The following is a 19,152-nucleotide window of genomic DNA, read 5'->3' as shown; positions in this document are numbered from 1 at the left end:
GTTGAAGTGAATTCAAACAAAGCTGCAACTTACGTTCGATTATCCGCATGTCTGTAGAACCATAGCACATCTGAAAGTCATCAACATAGAGAGCCCCGTTTGTACCTGGTTTAAGGCACGCTGGGATAGTATTAATTTTTATTGCAAATAATGTTGGAGATAAAATACTTCCCTGGGGAACCCCCATTTCCTGAGGAAATGGGTCAGAGAAGATTGATCCCAGTCGGACCTTAAATGACCTATCTTCCAGGAAATTTTTAATAAAGATAGGTAAGCGACCTCGTAGGCCGAGGTTATGGAGGTCGCGCATGATACCATGTTTCCATGTAGTATCATATGCTTTCTCCAGATCAAAAAATATTGCAACTAAATGTTGCTTCTGGATGAAAGCGTCCCTGACGAACGTTTCAAATCGAACGAGATGATCAAGAGTGCTCCTTTGGGACCGAAATCCACATTGGAGGTCTGTAATAAGGTTGTTGGACTCAAGGTACCAAACAAGCCTTCGATTGATCAATCTCTCCATGGTTTTGCAAATACAGCTAGTTAAAGCGATCGGACGATAATTGGTAGGATTCGTATGATCTTTACCGGGTTTAGGGATGGGAATTATTGTGGCTTCATGCCACGAAGGGGGGAATTTCCCATCAACCCAAATCCGGTTAAAAAGATCTAGTAAAATTAAGAGAGTGGGAAAAGGTAGATGTTTTAGAATTTGGTAGTGTATTTCATCTGGACCAGTTGCAGTGTCCCGAGCTCGCTTTAGCGAATCCCGAAGTTCTGCAATGGAAAAAGTATCGTTATAGCATTCATCATTACGGGACTTGAAATTAAGTCGCCTTTTCTCCTGCTGTTGTTTAATGCCTAGAAAGGCATTGGAGGAGAAATTGGATGATGAATTGTATGAAAATGTACTGGCCAGAGAATTAGCAATATCAGGAAATGTTGTTAAGGTGGTATTATCAACATTTAGATGGTTAACTGATAATGCACTACTTTTACCTTTAATCCTACGAATCCTATCCCATACCGATTTTGATGTTGTACGGGAATTGATCCTAGAGACGTAACCTTCCCATGAAGACTTCTTTGCTTGACGTATGGTTCTACGGGCCTTCGCCCGGACCATCTGGTATGCCGCAATATTCTCCATGGAAGGATGGTTCTTTAGTCGTCTTAGGATACGATCACGCTCTTTTAGAGCGGATTTGCAATCGTCATTATACCATGGTTTATTGAAACGTTTTGGTTCAGTCGTGGTTTTTGGAATCGCCTGCTCAGCTACATCTTGAAGAATTGAAGTGAATAAGGCCATGGGCTCAACTGCATCTTCTAACTCCTTTATATCAAAAGAGAAGAGACACAAAGATTCAAACAGAGCCCAATCAGCCTTATGCAACTTCCACCTCTGGGGTCTTTCGACCGGAGAGGGGCCATTATTATCAATCAAGATAGGAAAGTGGTCACTACCACACAGATCTTCATTTACTCTCCATGTAAAATCCTGAAACAGGACCGGAGAGCAAATGGTGAGATCTAGGGAAGAAAAAGAAGCTGTGGCAGGATGTAGATATGTAGGCGAGTCGTCATTTAATAAACACAAATTATTAAGGTTAATGAAGTCCGCTATTTGTTTACCTCTGTTGTTATCATCTGGACTACCCCAGAGCGAATGGTGACCATTGAAATCTCCCGTAATAATAAATGGGAGAGGAAGTTGTGCAACAAGGTCATCAAGATCTCTGGGATTAAGATGTAAACTTGGTGGAAGATATACAGAGCAGAGTGTTATAGGAATATGCAAAGTCACCCTTACTGCAACTGCCTGTAAAGGCGAGTTGAGTGTGACTTTACTTTGAGGGATATCTCCATTAAGAATAATAGAGACACCCCCATGAGCTCTACCATCACCAGCTGAATGATGATGGTAACCAACAAATTGTCTAAAAGACAAAGTGTCAGAATTCCGTAAAAAAGTTTCCTGTAAACAAATAGCTAAAGGATTGTGCTTTTGAATTAATAATTGGACTTCATTAAAATTTGGTTTTAAACCACGACAATTCCATTGAATAATGGAATTTACCATTGTCAGGGAATTTTATTTTTTGACGGCTTACCATGTGGGTCCGTATGGACATCCACGACGGCAATACCGTCCATCAGATCATCCCCATATCTATTATAGAGAGAGATTGGGTCTTTTGAACCCTTCTTCCCTCCCTCACGAAACTTTGCTAATTTATCTTTCTTTGAAGAATTACCCTTTAACTGCGATCCTGATCCAGTAGAACTGGAATCAAGGATAACAGCTTCAAGGGGAGGCGAGGGAGATGACCCCTTGCCATTCTGAGAGGAAGTGTTAGGAATGATCCCAACAACTTCGGATTGAGGCAAGGAGGATGAACCCTCGCCAGTCAAAGAAATAATAGTTTCGGTCGAGCTCTCATTTGTTTGAGAGGAGCTCGATACCCCTTTATTATGATCTGATGTTATTGTTCTAGGCATTTTCTCTTTTCTAGGCCAGGTTATATCTGTCTGAACAGAAATAGATTTTGTAGATGCTTTGACTGCACTTGAGAAAGTTTTCCCTTGTGGTGCAATGGGAAAAGGTGCAGTAAGTTCTACCTGTTTCTTGGCATCGAAGTATGATATCTTCCGCTCAGACATAATCTGTTGAATTTTCTTCTCTTTCTGCCATACTGGACACTCGCGGGAATAAGCAAAATGATTACCCTTGCAATTTACGCAACAAAACTCAGCCTGGCAGGTAGCGCTTTCGTGGCCATCATGGCCACAACGAGCGCAGGTGTCCTTACCTCTGCAGACAGTTTTGCTGTGTCCAAACTTTTGGCATTTATAGCAGCGAAGAGGATTAGCTATATAAGCATCAACAGGAATATTCAAATAACCTGCCTTGAGAGTCTTTGGAATGTCGGGACGATTAAAAGTGAGGATGTAGGTGCTGGTTGCAATCACCTTGTCTCCTCGGCGTACACTTATTCTTTTAACATGTTGGACGCCTTGAGATGAAAGGTATTCCACCATTTCATCCTCACTGCTGCCTTCAAGATCCCGACAACGAATAACTCCTCTACTTGAATTCAATGACCTATGTGGAGACACCTTGATAGGGATGTCTGCCAAAGATGTTGATTTAAGCAGCATGGTAGCATGCTGCTCCTTGGCACATTCTATCAATAATGTTCCATTCTTAAGTTTTTTGATAGCCTTGGGTTCACCGGCCAAGCCAGCGATACCCTTGGTTATCAAAAATGGGGAAACTTTAGAAAGGTCGGTAGAGGGACTCTCAATCAAGAGAAACCTCGGCCATGCCTTTGATATTTTTAATTTATTTGTAAATAAGTCAGAAACGTCCTCAGTATTAGGACGTTTCTGCTTTATTTTATTTTGTTTATTAATAGGTGGTGTGGGGGGGAATCCATGTATAATATATTTTTCTTTCACCCCTCGTCGTCCCCCAGGTTACTGCCCTGCCTACTAAGGGGAGGACTAGCGCGGATATCCGGCGCATGGCCTCAGGGCTCGACGAGGGGTATACTCAAGCCAGAAAGTAAAAATACTTGTCTAACCTGATTGACCCAAGCCGCTGCTCTGTAGAATGTACTCAGGACACAAAGGTAAACCTGCTGAGTGAAAACAACAAAGCAATGAAATTGGAAAAATATACATTCTACAGAGCTAAAAACGACCAAAGCCGATTGATCAGAGTGGGCCACTCTGACCTCCCGTCTAGGTGAACCATGGGCCAAAGTAATGTGTTGCAGAGAAAGGGCTCGCAAGCCAAATCCCCACTCAATTACCAGGATTCCACTCTCCACCGACACGGGTCGCAACGCACGGCAAACACGTTGCCCCATTACAGGGATCCTTTTAGTCGCCTTTTACGACACGCAGGACATACGAAGGGTATATTCTTATCACCCCCTACACCCCAGGGGGGATTCTCAGAAAAGAAAATGCAAAAATAAACAATACAAATAAGAATAAAGTTTTCGGTACAGACCCATAGATCTTCTCAGTTCAATTTCACAGTTAAATACAAGGCATCATAACATACTATTAATGCAAATGTTCAACAGATTGAGGTCAGATATACCTTTCACTCAGACCATTGCAGGTTGAAGAATGAATTTCTATGACATCTTTATTAAAACTGTCTTGACACAGCGGACACTGAACATAGTTGATTCTGAAAAATATTTAAATCATAATCCAATAAAGATATAACTTATAAATACCAACATATAATATACAAAACGAACATCTGAAAATAAAACAAACCAATAGAGAGGCTGATCTTCCCATCTTAATCCCAAAATAAACATTAATAAGTTGCACATTCGTCTCGTAATAAAGTATCGAGCAATCAAATTAGTTATCACTCTGTTAAACCAGAGCAGAAAATATTCACAAAAGAACATACATAAGTTTCATTACTCTTTCTCAACAATCTAACACTATGGCTGTTTTATTCCCAAATGAAAAGATGACCCAGACTTGTCTTGGTTTTGATTTAGGGAAACTATACACCAAGTTTCATCACTCTCTCAGTTAGAATCAAAGTAATCATGTCCCAGAGCATCAACCAACCCAATTGCATATCTCTGCTCAGTCCTTGCGGAAAATTATAATCATCAAACTCTGTCAAGGCATTTAACTGATCAACATCTTAAAACCGAGTTATTATGTTCCTTAGGCTAAAATTCACATCATCAAACTTAGTAAGGACATCCACACCAAGTATGAACATTAATTCTACCTCAATTGGAAGAAGAGTTATTCTTTGTACTTTTTCTCAACTATCTTCTAGTTAATGTCATTAAAAACAATATTAAGAATAAACAAGCCAACAGTGAGGCTGATGTCCCCCGCCGAAATCCCAAAATAAATAGATGAAACATATTAATTATTCGCCCATTTATTTTTTTCAAACGTATAGAGCAATCAAACTGTACATGAAGTGTCATCCAAAAGTGTTTTATAAAGAAAAATGCTAAAACCGACGAGAAAAATGAAAATGTACCCTAGTTAGGGGGACCCTAAAGGCAGACAAAGGCGCCCCTCTATCCAAGGGAAAGGGCCCTCGTGTCCGAATCATTCGTTTCTATACACTGTTACTGTCGAGTCCATTACTGAATGAGAATGCAGTCATTGTATTGGCATAAAAATCATCAATCAAGATGAACCCAAGTTATCTTATCCCAAAGTATCAACCAATCAAATTGCTTATCTCTGCCTACCCTAAGCAGAAAATGCTCATCTTCAAACTCCATCAAGGCATTGACCTAATAAGCATACACACCAATTTTGAACATTTTAACTCAATTAGAAGGAGAGTTATTGTGTTCCAAAGTCTCGGCAAATCAAATTGCTTATCGCTCTGCTTACCCTGAGCAGAAAATGCTCATTATCGATCTTAGTCAAGGCATTACTGTAATGAAACTATACACCAAGTTTCATCACTCTCACTTAATTAGAACTAAAGTTATCGTGTCCCAAAGCATCAACCAATCAAATTGCTTATCTCTGCTTACCCTAAGCGGAAAATGCTCATCTTCGAACTCCATCAAGGCATTGACCTAATAAGCATATACACCAAGTTTGAACATTTTAACTCAATTAGAGAGCGAGAGAGAGAAATGGGGTTTAACATCCACTCAACACAACTAGGTCATTTCAGGACTAACATATGGTTTAATTTTATTTCAACAATCCGCTTGCGCGTAGGAATCTTTAGCAGTGGGAGGAAACCGGAGTGCCTGGAGGAAACCCACGAGGTTAAGAAGGCGCCCCTATCTCCATGCCACATACGCTCACACCAGGGCTCGAAACCACAGCCGCAAGCCAGAGGTGACGGCCAGCTAGAGGTCAAAGCGTGGCACTTTAGACCACTAGGCCATCCCAACCCCCAACTCAATTAGGAGATTTATTGTGTTCCAAAGTCTCAACCAATCAAATTGCGTATCGCTCTGCTTACCCTGAGCAGAAAATGCTCATTATCGAATTTAGTCAAGGTATTACTGTAACGAAACTATACACTAAGTTTCATCACTCTCACTTAATTAGAACTAAAGTTATCTTGTCCCAAAGCATCAACCAATCAAATTGCTTATCTCTGCTTACCCTAAGCGGAAAATGCTCATCTTCGAAATCCATCAAGGCATTGACCTAATAAACACATACACCAAGTTTGAACATTCTAGCTCAATTAGGAAGAGAGTTATTGTGTCCCAAAAAGTGTGAAGGACAGACAGACAAACCCATTTTAATAGTCCCAACTTTATTCGAAAGGCGGGGGACAATAAAATGTGAACATATCGTGATATTAAACATAACAAGTGCCAGTATGAATGGGAATAGTGAATCTCAACAATGCGTAAAATAAAACATAGATAAGGTGCCCCACGCAGCGAAAATTTGCTCTAATAACTGCTGTTTACCCTCAAATGATGAGCTCTCAAGTGATTACACAACAGAGATAATCAGCAGTATGGTAGTGTAAATATATACATCTTTCAAATTAATATATGAATATTTTGGCATTATTATCAATATGTTTGGAGATATTTTTTGATGGTGGGGCACCCTATACCAGACTATTAATAACACATTCAAATTACTTTGCCGGAGTTTCATCTAAATTTTCTGTACATTTCACTGCCTGAAATAACAAGTTCAGTAAACACTTCCACCATAATCAGACATGAAGAGTTATTTTTGTACAGCAATTTGAAGCTTATATCATAAACCTCAACTGTGACAACCATTTTAGTAAAATATACAACTGGGTAGATTTTATGAAAGTTGATCAAAATTTACCAAAGTATTAAGTCTGTTTAAATTCATTGCAATTCTCTAGTCATGAAAAATAAATTAAATTAACACCCTTATTAGTTGCATCAAACATTTCCCTGGATTTAGATTGGGATAACGGTGAATTGAAATGGGGATTAACATCCTATTTTTCTGAACCGGCCCAGATTGTTTAAATAATAATGCACCAATCAAAGATATCCTTTTGCATTTTAGTATGAAAACAATCTTTTTTTTTACAAGTGTCATAAATAGTTTATAAGTGAAATACATACCGGTACACAAGTATACTTGCATATTGGTTGTTGCGACTTCTTCATTGGCTTAAAATTGATCTCTGGTAAAATATCTAGGTCATTATCATCATTGTTACAATTTTTCTGAAAGTAAATGAAAGACATTTCAACTTACATTAAATATAAGAACGCAAGTAAAATACATAAAGTAAAGAAAAATGAAAGGTCTTGCAAGATTAAAGATGAATTGGTCATTATAATACTAGTTGCTCTATTATAAAATGTAACATGCCAATAGTGAGGCTGATGCCTGCGCATTAAATCTCAAAATAAAAAGATGACACATATTACTGATTTGGGGGTTGGGATGGCCTAGTGTGTCTCGCATTGAGCTCCAGCTGGTAGTGGCTTGCAATCATGGTTTTGATTCCTGGTGCGAGCACATGTGGCTTAGGGATAGAGGCACCTTTCCCTCCCGGGAAAGAGTATTGCGCATACACTCAATATACTGAAAAAAAAATTAATAATAAGACAACTTGTCTTCGTTATCACACTAGGGAACAAGCTTAGTTATGGTATTGATGTAGGTAAATTTGTAGTAAGGTAAGTTTCACTGTAATCATAACAAGAGTCATTGTTTAAAATAATCCCTGAAGAACAACACAACAGGCGAAAATGTCAACTTAATTAAAATTGAATGTTAAATACTTACATCACAATCCTCTACATGCCTCCTCAAATTCTTTAAGGGTATTTCATCATTGCATATTATACATACTTCAGTTGGTCCCTGAGACAAGTCCTAGAATTACAATGGGTAATTTAAAGTACAGAAGAACAACACCACACATAGCTGAATAAAGTCCAAGAAGACAAACCAATACATAAGACACATCAGTACACACAAAACATTGCAATCAAGTGAATGTTCCCAAGTCTGTCCTTAAGCATCCATTGCAACTGCAGCCCATATTCCCAAAGCAGCAGAGATACAGACGTCAATCATAACGAAATACAACAAGAAGAGAGGCAGCTAAAATCCTGAAAACGATAAATGAAATTGGTTTTAACGTCCTACTTTTCTGTATCAAATACATAAAATCAAACATAATATTGTGAGGGAAAATTTGCATATCTGCCTACCTACTCTCCACTAAATTCAAACTTTTATGGGTTCATTTGCGAACCCAAAACACCTTACATCATGATTGTCTGTTATAAAATATATCAATGTCAGTACATTAAAAAAAAAAAATGATTAAGATCTTATTAATTTGTAGAAATGGGGCAAAATCCAAAACAGGGGATGCAATTGATAGGGTCAATATATAGTACAATGTAGGAATGAATATATTAAACACAGTAAGGACACAATTCCTTCTCCAAAAAATTATGTACTAAATTTAATATGAAAGAAAAAACTTACATCACCTTCTACAGATACACTGGCAAAGGCCAAATTCCTTTGGATTGGCCTTGCATAGCACATTGCTTGGCCCAAACAGCTCTCATTTGCTAAATAGTTTGTGTGGAAGCCCGTAGATGGCTGAATTAGGCTTGGGCGATAATGAAAAATAAATATCGTGATAATAATTTATCTAATATCACGATAAACGATATTATCGTGATAATTTTTACGTGTGTCTATAGAAGTCTAATTTTGAATTCTTGTGACGGTCTTGACCCCTGTCTTGTGTGCATACTGTATCAAATACTAATAAAGAAAAAGGTATGTTGTATTTAATTTATTATTTTATTAATATCAACCCTGGCAATCCCGTATAAATAAAAGCTTTTGTACTGACTTGGGTGTCGTGTTCGCAAATGATGATATAGGTTGGTTGTGTTGCCACCTTTAGCCATTACTGGATTTGTGCAAACTTTGCAGAATATTGTGGCCTGGTCTACGTCGTTTGGCTTAAACCCAAAGAAAGTCCAAACGGGACTGGAGGAATTTTTTTTAGGCAGCAAATCGTCGCTTGTTGTCACTTTTTTACTGTTGCTAGACGCCATGATGGATATTTACCCTTGACCCGCCGGTACTTAATATGCTATATTTTATACTTGTAGACGAATTTAATTCTATCAATAGAATGACATACTAGTTAGTCGAAGCAGAATATTAAGTTTTAATATAACGATAATATGTAACCAGAACTAACAGGGTTCTAAAATCTACTTGTCTGAAAATCAGAACAGTGACAGTTGCGACTGGGGTAAATACTCTCCAACCTTGACCTTGCCAAACACATTTTCCTCGCTTACTAGTCCAAGCGACGATGTATTATCATCAATATTGGGACATGATAATTATCATAATCGCGATAATTTTTTTAAGTCACGATAAACCGGTTTTTCGATATTTTTAAGTAAGTCCGATATGATAAAATCGCCGATGATTTTATCACGGTATACCGGTATATCGCCCAACCCTAGGCTGAATCATTAGTTCCAAAGACGATCTGCTGCCAAATTCTGTTCGCAGAAGTTCATATCCACCGCAGGACTTGAGTGCCGGAAATACACTTTCCAATTTTTCTTTAAAGTACAGAGGGTTGTCATTTTTTTCAAATGTTACTTTTTTCTCACCCAGTCCATTTTCAAATGATTCTTTCTTTTGTTCTCTAGTAGGTACAAAATTCTGGAAAAAAAAAGTCAAAATTCAATTAAATTACTAAACAGGAATCTAATCAGTAAAAGGATTATCCTTTGCTTGCTTCTTTTTCCACTGTCTAATCTCAGAGTTCAGTAGCCCGATTTACATGATCCACCATTATTCCAACTCGTATACGGTAATAATAATTTATATCTATATTTGATAATTAATATATTCACTGTTTTTGTGTCAAAATTGGTATTTTAAATTGAAATTGGCAATTGTTTTTGTTAAAAAAAACGTTTCTCAAAATGTGATTTCTAAGCAAGTGATTTGAAGCAATACATGGGTTATGTCCCTTAGTTACAAATTCCATACTTGCTTAGAGATCGCATTTTGAGGAGGGAATTTTAACTTAAAAATTTTATGATTTTTAATGAAAATAAAAATTCAACTTTAGGAAATGAATATTATCAAATATTGATATAGATTATTGTGATATTAGTCAAAATAATGGTAGATCAGGTTTGGAATAAAGAACGTGGTGTGTATGCAATTTCAAATATCGATATATAAGTTATGAGTTGAAATTTAATGGTGGATATGGGTAAATCATGCTACATCACACAGTCTGCAGTATCTCCAAGTCTTCCTCCTCTGTTCTCACAATCGCTAGCCATATACAACCAACAACTCATTCTCTAAAATTATTCACTGTGACTGACTGTCTTATGTTTATGTGATTCAAGGGCTCATATTTTCACAGTACTAAGATACCATCACTATTGACGAGAATGGACCATACCAATAATTTGTGTGTATATCATGATGTCGAAGACTCTGTATACTGTTGTTAACGTTACTTTTAGTGTTAAACGTAAAACAAAGTAAAATGTAAAATATTGTAAAATGCTACCAAGTATTAATACATATAAATTTCGCACCTCAAAGTTGCAATTTCATATTTTTAAGTTATATTTTTAAAATGTATTAAAGTAAAGCCTTAAAGATTGTACCTATAAACAGTCCTACCTAGTTAAAGAATAATCCTATTTATCCAATAATTCACTATTGCCAGTTGAGAAATTGGCAAATATATCATTTTCAACTTTAAATTCAAACGTTTGAAGATAGCTATACCATTCGGGGAATGTAAAAACAAGGGAGGTAATTGTGTTATTATTTCCTGTGTCAATGATTTTAAAACTCACAGGCCCACTGACTGAAGTGACAGTGGCAGGGAAATGTTTCTTAGTACTAGGCCTAGTGCCAGGCCTGCTGTAACTACTGTACGGGGAAAAAAGCTTCTTGATTTCTGATGCCATGGGTGGAGCATGTGAGGTTGGTACATGTATTTCGGGTTTATTATTCTTAATATTATCTGTTTGTTGGGATTCTGATACTTCGGTAAGTGCCTGTGCGGCTTGCTTTAAAAGATTCAGAGCTTTCGATTTGGCAATTGAATCTGACATCTTTTAGCCGGTTGTGCCAATGCCGTTATTCGTAATTGTTGTCGTAAAACAGTATAAACTTCCGGCCGTGAGCAGTAATTGCGTGGATAGCTGCGCATACAGTGGCGACACCAAACGATGTCATAATGACGGTTGCTAGGTGGACGTATCAAATTCTTAATTTGTTCAATGTTCATTCTAAACATGTTAAGCGTTGTTGAAATGAAAATTTGTCCTTACAATAATAGAAATAACATGAAATAGAATAAAAATTGCAAGATTAGAAGGCCCCATTTACGAGGAACAAATGAAGAAATTAGAATATACATTGTCTTAGATAAGAAGTTACACGAATAGAAGTTAGACGATAGCATGTTAGAATTTTGGCACTAATATACCGCCATAGTACTTGGGATAGATTTGATTGAACGGGAAGAATACACACACTCCCTCAAAAGCTCAAGTATCAGACGCCAATCCAGCAATGGACGGAGAGGGATTTATGGGATCATTGCTTCAGGAATATGTGATTCGCTTGTGTACCACTGTTTGAGTACGCTAGCAGGCTAATGTTACTATAATGGTATCAATGACCACACATTGGGTTGTGATAAATACCTTCTTATATGGTTTGGTAGATATTCCGGGTGTGATGAAGGGACATAAAACTTGGAATTCGCCATAATACCCCAACAGTATTGGATAAAAATGAAGATTGTCGGCCTGAAGGTTTTCGAATCATTGATATGGAATTATTTGCTGACTTCATGTGTTCTTATGCCAGAACACTGACTGTAGTTGAAGAAATCCTGAATGGATTAGCATCAAATATATTAGTCAAATATACCAGTGAAGAATTTGACTTTGAAAAAAATTCATAACATCAAAGAGGATCAGTAGCAAGAGTCGATGTTATGTTGTTCACATTAGCGATGTGTGCCATAGGGAGACATCGGATGCATGCTGAACGATTCACAACAAATATGGAGTTAGAATAGAGTTGGAATCGTCACCTTACGGTGATAGGTAAGATGACAGAAACTGTCTCTGAGGTATCGAAGAAAGGAGCAGCAAATCATGGTAGACAGGGGAAGAAACCAAATCAGATGTTACCGTTTCATGTGATAGGACCTGGCAGAAGAGAGGCTTTTCTTCGAAAAAATGGTATTGCTACAGTGCTGACCTCAATGGAGCTGGGTGTAGAGTGGTTGATACCGAAGTGTTGAGCAAGTACTGCAATATTTGTGCTTCAATGAAACACTAACTTAGTGAAGAAGATATAAAGAAATGGACTAAAGACCACAAAAGTAAGGGGCTGTGGTGCAATGGAGCCAGCTGGAATGGATAAGATATTCAGACGATCAAAACAACTCCGGAAGCTGAGATACACAGGGTATCTTGGAGATGAGGATTGCAAATCCTATAACGCTGTAGCCAACGCTGATCCTCCCATTTACAACAATGCATCAATCGACAAACTGGAATGGTGTGGCCATATTCAGAAGCGAATGGGGAAAAGACTCCTGGACAAAGTGACCCAGTGCAGAAGTAATACATATAAGGAGAATGATAAAACGTATAAAGGTATTGTCGTATAATTACTAGTTTACTCTAACAATATTGGAGTTATTTCCCTTTTGTTCATTCTTTTGTATTAGAGTTATTTCCGGTTAATAAAGGACCTTGACCTTCGGGTTCCACACCTTGTGGTGTGTGGGTAAATTGCACAATGGCTCTGTTAATTATTTTGCTTTAGCGAGTTTGCTCAATCCGATAGCATCGGAATTGATGACCGGTTTAATGGATCCCAATACCACATGGTGAAGATGCCGCGTGTCGTCAATTAAGAATTTTCAACAATTTGTGATAGATGATCAACATTTTCTGATTTGGCCATGGTGAAGATTTTCGCGGGGTTCCGAAGAATGTAGAATTTTGACCAGTTTTTCTGAGTCAAAGGACCTAACTTCGTGGCAGTAATTTTTTTACAACTTGAAGATATTTGATATGCAGAGTTCGACTTAGTTTTGACTATACAGCAGTCGAAGAACTTATTTTTCAACGAATGATATCGTCGATTTAGAGAAGCAGATGATTTTCTTTTAGAGAAGCAGACGATTTTTTTGCCAACATGCAGCAGAAGAGTTTTTGTGCCAGCGTTAGTTTTGTTGTCTAACGTGACTTTTTTTTGGGTGTTTTGGACATTGATATAGGTCTATAAGAGTCAATTTGCTGGTTTTGTGACAATTTTGTGAATTTTTGCACGGGATTGATTAATCGCACGTGCTCGTGGTTGACTTGGTGGCGCTGAATTCAAGATGGCTGACAATTTTCTGATTTTCAACAATTTCGTCATTGCGAATGCCGAGTGAACTGTATTTCCAGTATTTGTGAACTGTGTTTCCAGTATTTGTGACATTTCAATTTTTAATATCGTTTTTTTACCAGTATAATTGGTGACGCTGAATATTAATATTACGATGTTCTTTATTGACATTAATCTTTGCGTGTAATACGTGTCGCACTGTCGGTGATGTTTTCAATTTTTTTCACATTCATATGTGTGATGTTATGATGATGTAAATATGTTCCAGTTCTTTTAAGGTCATATCCAATTATATTACATCATGTCACAGATGCCAACAGTTCAAACCCAAAACAGATTCGTTAAGACTTTATCATCCCAGAATACCTAATGAATATCGCACTTTTCATAGAATGTGCTTAGATTTTAAATCCATGCCTGTTACTCCAACTGGGTTTCGTCATTTATTAGTTGCTTGTGACGAACTTACTAGATTTATGATATGTATTCCTCTTAAGAGTTTAGATGCTGAAACAATTGCCGAAGCAATTATTCAGAAAATAGTGTGCATATTTGGTCCGCCAAGTTTACTTATTACTGATGCACAATCATCTTTGACAGGAAGTTTAGTTAAGTCTTTATGTAATGCGTTACAAATTAATCATAAATTAATTAGTGTAGCTAATCATGGAAGTTTACTTGTAGAACGTCATATACGCTCTATATCTGACTTACTAAAGTATAATTTGAACCAGTATGGAACAGATTGGGTTCGTTTTGTCTCAACTAGTACATATGCGTACAATTCTTTTTCCTCGGCTCATATAGGTAATTTTAGTCCATATGAACTAGCTTTTGGAAAAGCTCCTCGAAATTTAACTAATATTGTATGGAGTTATGATAATAATGTATCTCATTCATATAGTGACTATTTTAAGCATTTAAAGCAAAAGTTTGCCAATATTTCAAATATTGTATTGGATTTACAAAGAAGGCAACAACAATTACAAAATGATAGTATATCCCATTCAATTAGTAAAAATCCTATATATAGTCTAGGACAGTTTGTATATGTTCTTAAACCCTCTTCTTCTAGTCTCACATCAAATAGTAAAAAGATTCGTGCAGATTGGTGTGGACCTCTTATTGTACATCAGATATTGGATAGAACACATTTTATATTAGCGACTTTACAAGGTAAAGTTCTTCCTGATGTGTATAGCATTAATCGATTGAAACCATGTTTCATTAGAGCAAATAACCCAACTAAGACATTTTCTCATATAAATAACTTAAAGTGTTATTTAAGTAAAGAGAGTAATAATAATACAACACTATTAGATAGTATAGAGAATAGTTGTCAATTTACAGATGTGCAAGGTAACTTTTTGCCAGAATATGATGATTTTTCTATTTTGTATAATAGATTTACTAGTCCAATAAATATGGATTCGTTAATTCAAAATAGTCATTCAAATCTTAACCTTGCTTGTATGAGTATTTTAAAAGATTCTCAATTTCAAAGTCAACTGCTTTATATGCAAGATGTAGATGTAAATAGAAATATTCATATTAAGAAATGTCGTTTTAAGTATGGCAATTTACAGTTATTTATTAATTTTGATATGAATAATCCTAAGATTTCAGAATGGATTGACGTAAGAAATGATAAGATGTTATGTGATATTGCTGAAAATCTTATTTAGAATAATCAACTTAATATTGTTGGTAGTCCTTGTCACTTTCTTTAAGAGATAATTTTGTGAGTAATCTTATGTGTTGTAGATATTTTACTTTGTTCAAAGTACTTCAAAGTCATATTTAGATGTTCTTTTGAATTTATAAAGCCTCTCCTTGGAGAATGGCCAAGCTCCTACAGGTCTAACAGGAGAGATGAAGTTGTTTTGTGTCGCTCTCGCATTGGTCATACTTTTTTATCTCATATTTTCATTTTGAAGCGAGAGCCTCAACCGGAATGTGTTCACTGTCATGTTCCTTTGACAGTGAGCCACATCTTGATTGACTGCAAACATCTCAAGTATATTAGATCTAAATACTACCGTTGCCAGTCATTACGTCAGCTATTTGCTCAACCGGAGCTATATGATAAAGTGCTAATATTTTTAAAAGAGATAAACTTTTATTCTCAATTTTAATTGTATATATTTAATCATGTATATTGTTTTAAATATTTATATATGTAAAAGATTTGTTATATTTATTTTTCATTATATATTTTCTGTGATATTTGTTTTTATTTACATATATAAATTCAATTATGTGATATTGTTTTAATTTGTCTCGTTAGATTCACCATATGTTTGGCGCAATATAGCCCGGTTGGAGCTGACGTGCCATTAAACAACATTTCATTTCATTTCTTTTGAATTTTCTCTACGCACTATTGTTAGTTAATATGTTAGTAATTTGCTTCCTTATTGAACAGCTCTTTGTAATTTGTAATACTTATATTTCTATATTGTTCATTAGGTCATAGTTATTATGTCAACTGATTGAGCTTAATGTTATTATTAGCATTATTATATTGTATTACTACAAGATAAGCTTTGAAATACATCTTATTATCTTAATATTGCTTTGAATCACATTTTTGTATTTGTCTGTTTTAATACATTTTCGTATGAATGTTTGGTACTTTAATTTTCATATTTTTCAATTATGTATATTCCCTTATTTTGTTTCCGAGGGAGCCTTTCTTTAATAGGAGGGATGTCGTATAATTACTAGTTTACTCTAACAATATTGGAGTTATTTCCCTTTTGTTCATTCTTTTGTATTAGTTATTTCCGGTTAATAAACGACCTTGACCTTCGGGTTCCACACCTTCTGGTGTGTGGGTGAACTGCACAATGGCTCTGTTAATTATTTTGCTTTAGCGAGTTTGCTCAATCCGATAGCATCGGAAGTGATGACCGGTTTAATGGATCCCAATACCACAGTATTGGTGGCCGAGGTCGACTCACGCAGAAGGCTATACAGAGACACTATGCCACTGCCATAAGAAATCACCCTGGAAATGTTGCAGCAATGAAACGAGCAGTGATAACAATATTGAAGCACAAGGCAAAAGATCACTTGGACTTTGAAGATTGGTGCCCATCAAAATCTGGTAACGGTGATAAAGACCAGCATGCATTACCGAAATTTGTGTGCGATGAAATTAAACCTATTTTTGAGGCATTGAGTGCTGATAAATTATAAGAAAAATGTGCTCATGGAGGAAGTCAGAATACAAAAGAATCGTATCATATGATTTGGGAGCGATGCCCCAAAACTACTTTCGTGGGTCGGAGACGATGTTGGAGTTGGCCGTCCATGATGCAACCATAGCACATTCAATGAAGGCGAACTAGCCAGACTAACAATATTCGAAGTGTTAAAGTTATGTGCAGGAAGGCATCTAAAAGCAGGTTTGAACCTGCTAGATCAGAAAAGACTATAAACTGCGTTTGTGCCTAGCCAAAACTCAACCCTGAAAGCTAGGCGTGTTCGAGCCCAGCAAAATGACCCAAATTATTCATATGGACAATATTAGAACATTTATAATGTGTATACTCCAATTTGAACAATGAAAAACCTTTTTAATTTTTTAGAATTTACTACACTATAAACCTCAGAATGCCTCGTTCGGCATTTTTGTCCAAACGTGGCAAAAACGTATTAAAGTTTTTGCAAAGTTGTAACGTGGTAAAAACAAAATGCCACGTTTTTCTGGAGTTCCAAAACGTATTTTTTTTTAAATTGCCATATTTACTCATTCATAATACTAACGTGTGTTTGTTATGTCCAGCTCTATAGTTGCGAAATTATCGAATATATTCAATTTTCTGCATACGCGTTCTGACGTCATCAACATGGCTGACATTTGTTATGATTACTATGGTACAAAGGCTCTCATGGCCAAAGCTGACACCGAAAGTGCATTCCTGTTGATTCCTATCCATCCACCCTACAGAATGTGTTGCTACGGTTTTCTGTTTGTATTGGTGAGCAACGCTATTATTTCGCAGATATGTGCCTACGCTTTGGTCTCAGCACGAACTGAAAAACATTTGAACGTTTCAGTACAGCTCTTCAGTGGGCCTTAGAAAAATAAGTATCAATTCTTAGTTAGCCACATGATCGACGATTTCTTCTGTATTGGTCTTGCCAACACACTAACGACCTTTCTGAAATTCCGACAATAGTTAAATTAATATGGCATTGAGGTGGACTAAAATAACATGCTCTATCGTTTACCGGCCCACAAGGTGTCCAAAATCCGTACCGCCCTTTCGTGGTCACTTTCCCGGAAGACAGTATCTATTCTACAAGCCGTCCTTGATTTGCTTAACTTTGCCAACTTAGTTGCCTTCCCAGATCTGGTCCATTTATATTGAATCTTTCAACAAGAGTATCGTTTCTTATTTTCTTGGCACTATTTGGGCTCACCAGGCGACGCCTTTACTTAAATTAATATCGTTGGAATGTTTTATTTTGTAAATCATTGGTTTCCAAGGTCGACAGTCTTTCTTCTGAATTTGGGAAGCCATGCTGACTGCTACGTGAATTTCCAGCGTATACACCTTACGAGGACAAACAGGGATATACCCAGACAAAGTACATATAATTAGTTACTTGACCCAGGCCGCTGCTTCAGAGTAGGTACTCAGAAGGCAAAGGTAGCAACAAATACATTAGATTTATGGGAAGGATGCGCCTGGTCGACCAAAGCCGGTTGCTCTGAGTGAGCCACTCTAACCTGTCCGGGTGAATTGTGGGCCAAAGTAATGTGTTACAGAGAAAGGGCTCTCCACTCAATTGCCAGAATTCCACTCCACCGACACAGGTCCCTGGGAATGAAGTGGCTAAGAACTGAACTGAGCCAACTTACTCAATTTATTAAAAGTAATGATATTCACAGGCACTTGAAGGAATTTAAATAAAACTTCTTACTACTGTTTGACTATATATAAAGTTTCTCACTGGCCATGTTGTTTTCACTCGTTCAAGACCTTTCGTCTGCTATCATCTCACAATACTCTCTAGTTTTAACACTTCCCGTCGTTTTTATTGCCAACGAAGCCTTATTTGATCATTATTCAGCTTCCCGTCGAATTTAATTGTTCATTTTACAGCGTTATTAATTACAAATCAAACTTGAAGTGCTATCACTTGGCGATTATCAACTTCGTGGGACCTGAAGTAACACGAAGTGATATATATCTTCCAGTCCCTTTATTTACTAACATTAACATATCCGTTAAACGAGATTTGCTATAGGAAGTGGGTGATCAAGACTGCATCAAAAGCTGGGAACACCACAGCCTCCCGGACTGGGAAATAAACATCATTCGGATTAGAGCACCCCGTTAAGAAGTAGGGGGTACATTACAGGACTTATATGTAGCTTACATTTAATGTCATAGCTGTGTACGTAGTTTCCTGTATTATGGATGTTGTAAAGATATAAAAACAGTTAACGTAAAAGGTGTTCCAGAGTTAATCGATCACAATATGAAGTCACAATATGAAGTCAAAGGAAGTCCAAGACGATAGTATCACGGGCCGTTGTCGGGAAGTTCCTGATTACACATCTGGCCGGCCGTAGTGTCACAGAGAAAGGGCTCGCCATGTCGCCAATCAGTTACCACTGACACGGATCGCAAGGCACGTCGTCCCACCACAAGGTTCCGTTCAGTCGCCTCATAGAACACACATGAGAAATTC

The 19,152-nt window shown here is 37.0% G+C and overlaps 1 long non-coding RNA gene across 1 annotated transcript; it reads right to left on the bottom strand.

The window, feature by feature from the left end:
• Positions 1-4,015: 4,015 nt before the first annotated feature.
• LOC130012484 (uncharacterized) lies at positions 4,016-8,622 on the bottom strand. The gene is made up of 4 exons (XR_008787919.1): positions 8,497-8,622; positions 7,783-7,872; positions 7,110-7,214; positions 4,016-4,210 (listed from the first exon to the last, which is right to left on the bottom strand). It is a non-coding gene; the product is annotated as an uncharacterized LOC130012484 (long non-coding RNA).
• Between the last annotated feature and the right edge of the window lie 10,530 nt (positions 8,623-19,152).

The sequence above is a fragment of the Patella vulgata genome, chromosome 1, assembly GCF_932274485.2.
Source record: "Patella vulgata chromosome 1, xgPatVulg1.2, whole genome shotgun sequence".
NCBI lineage: Eukaryota > Metazoa > Mollusca > Gastropoda > Patellidae > Patella > Patella vulgata.
The sequence above is the reverse complement of the archived record's forward strand: the minus strand, read 5'-3'. Positions and strand labels throughout refer to the sequence as shown.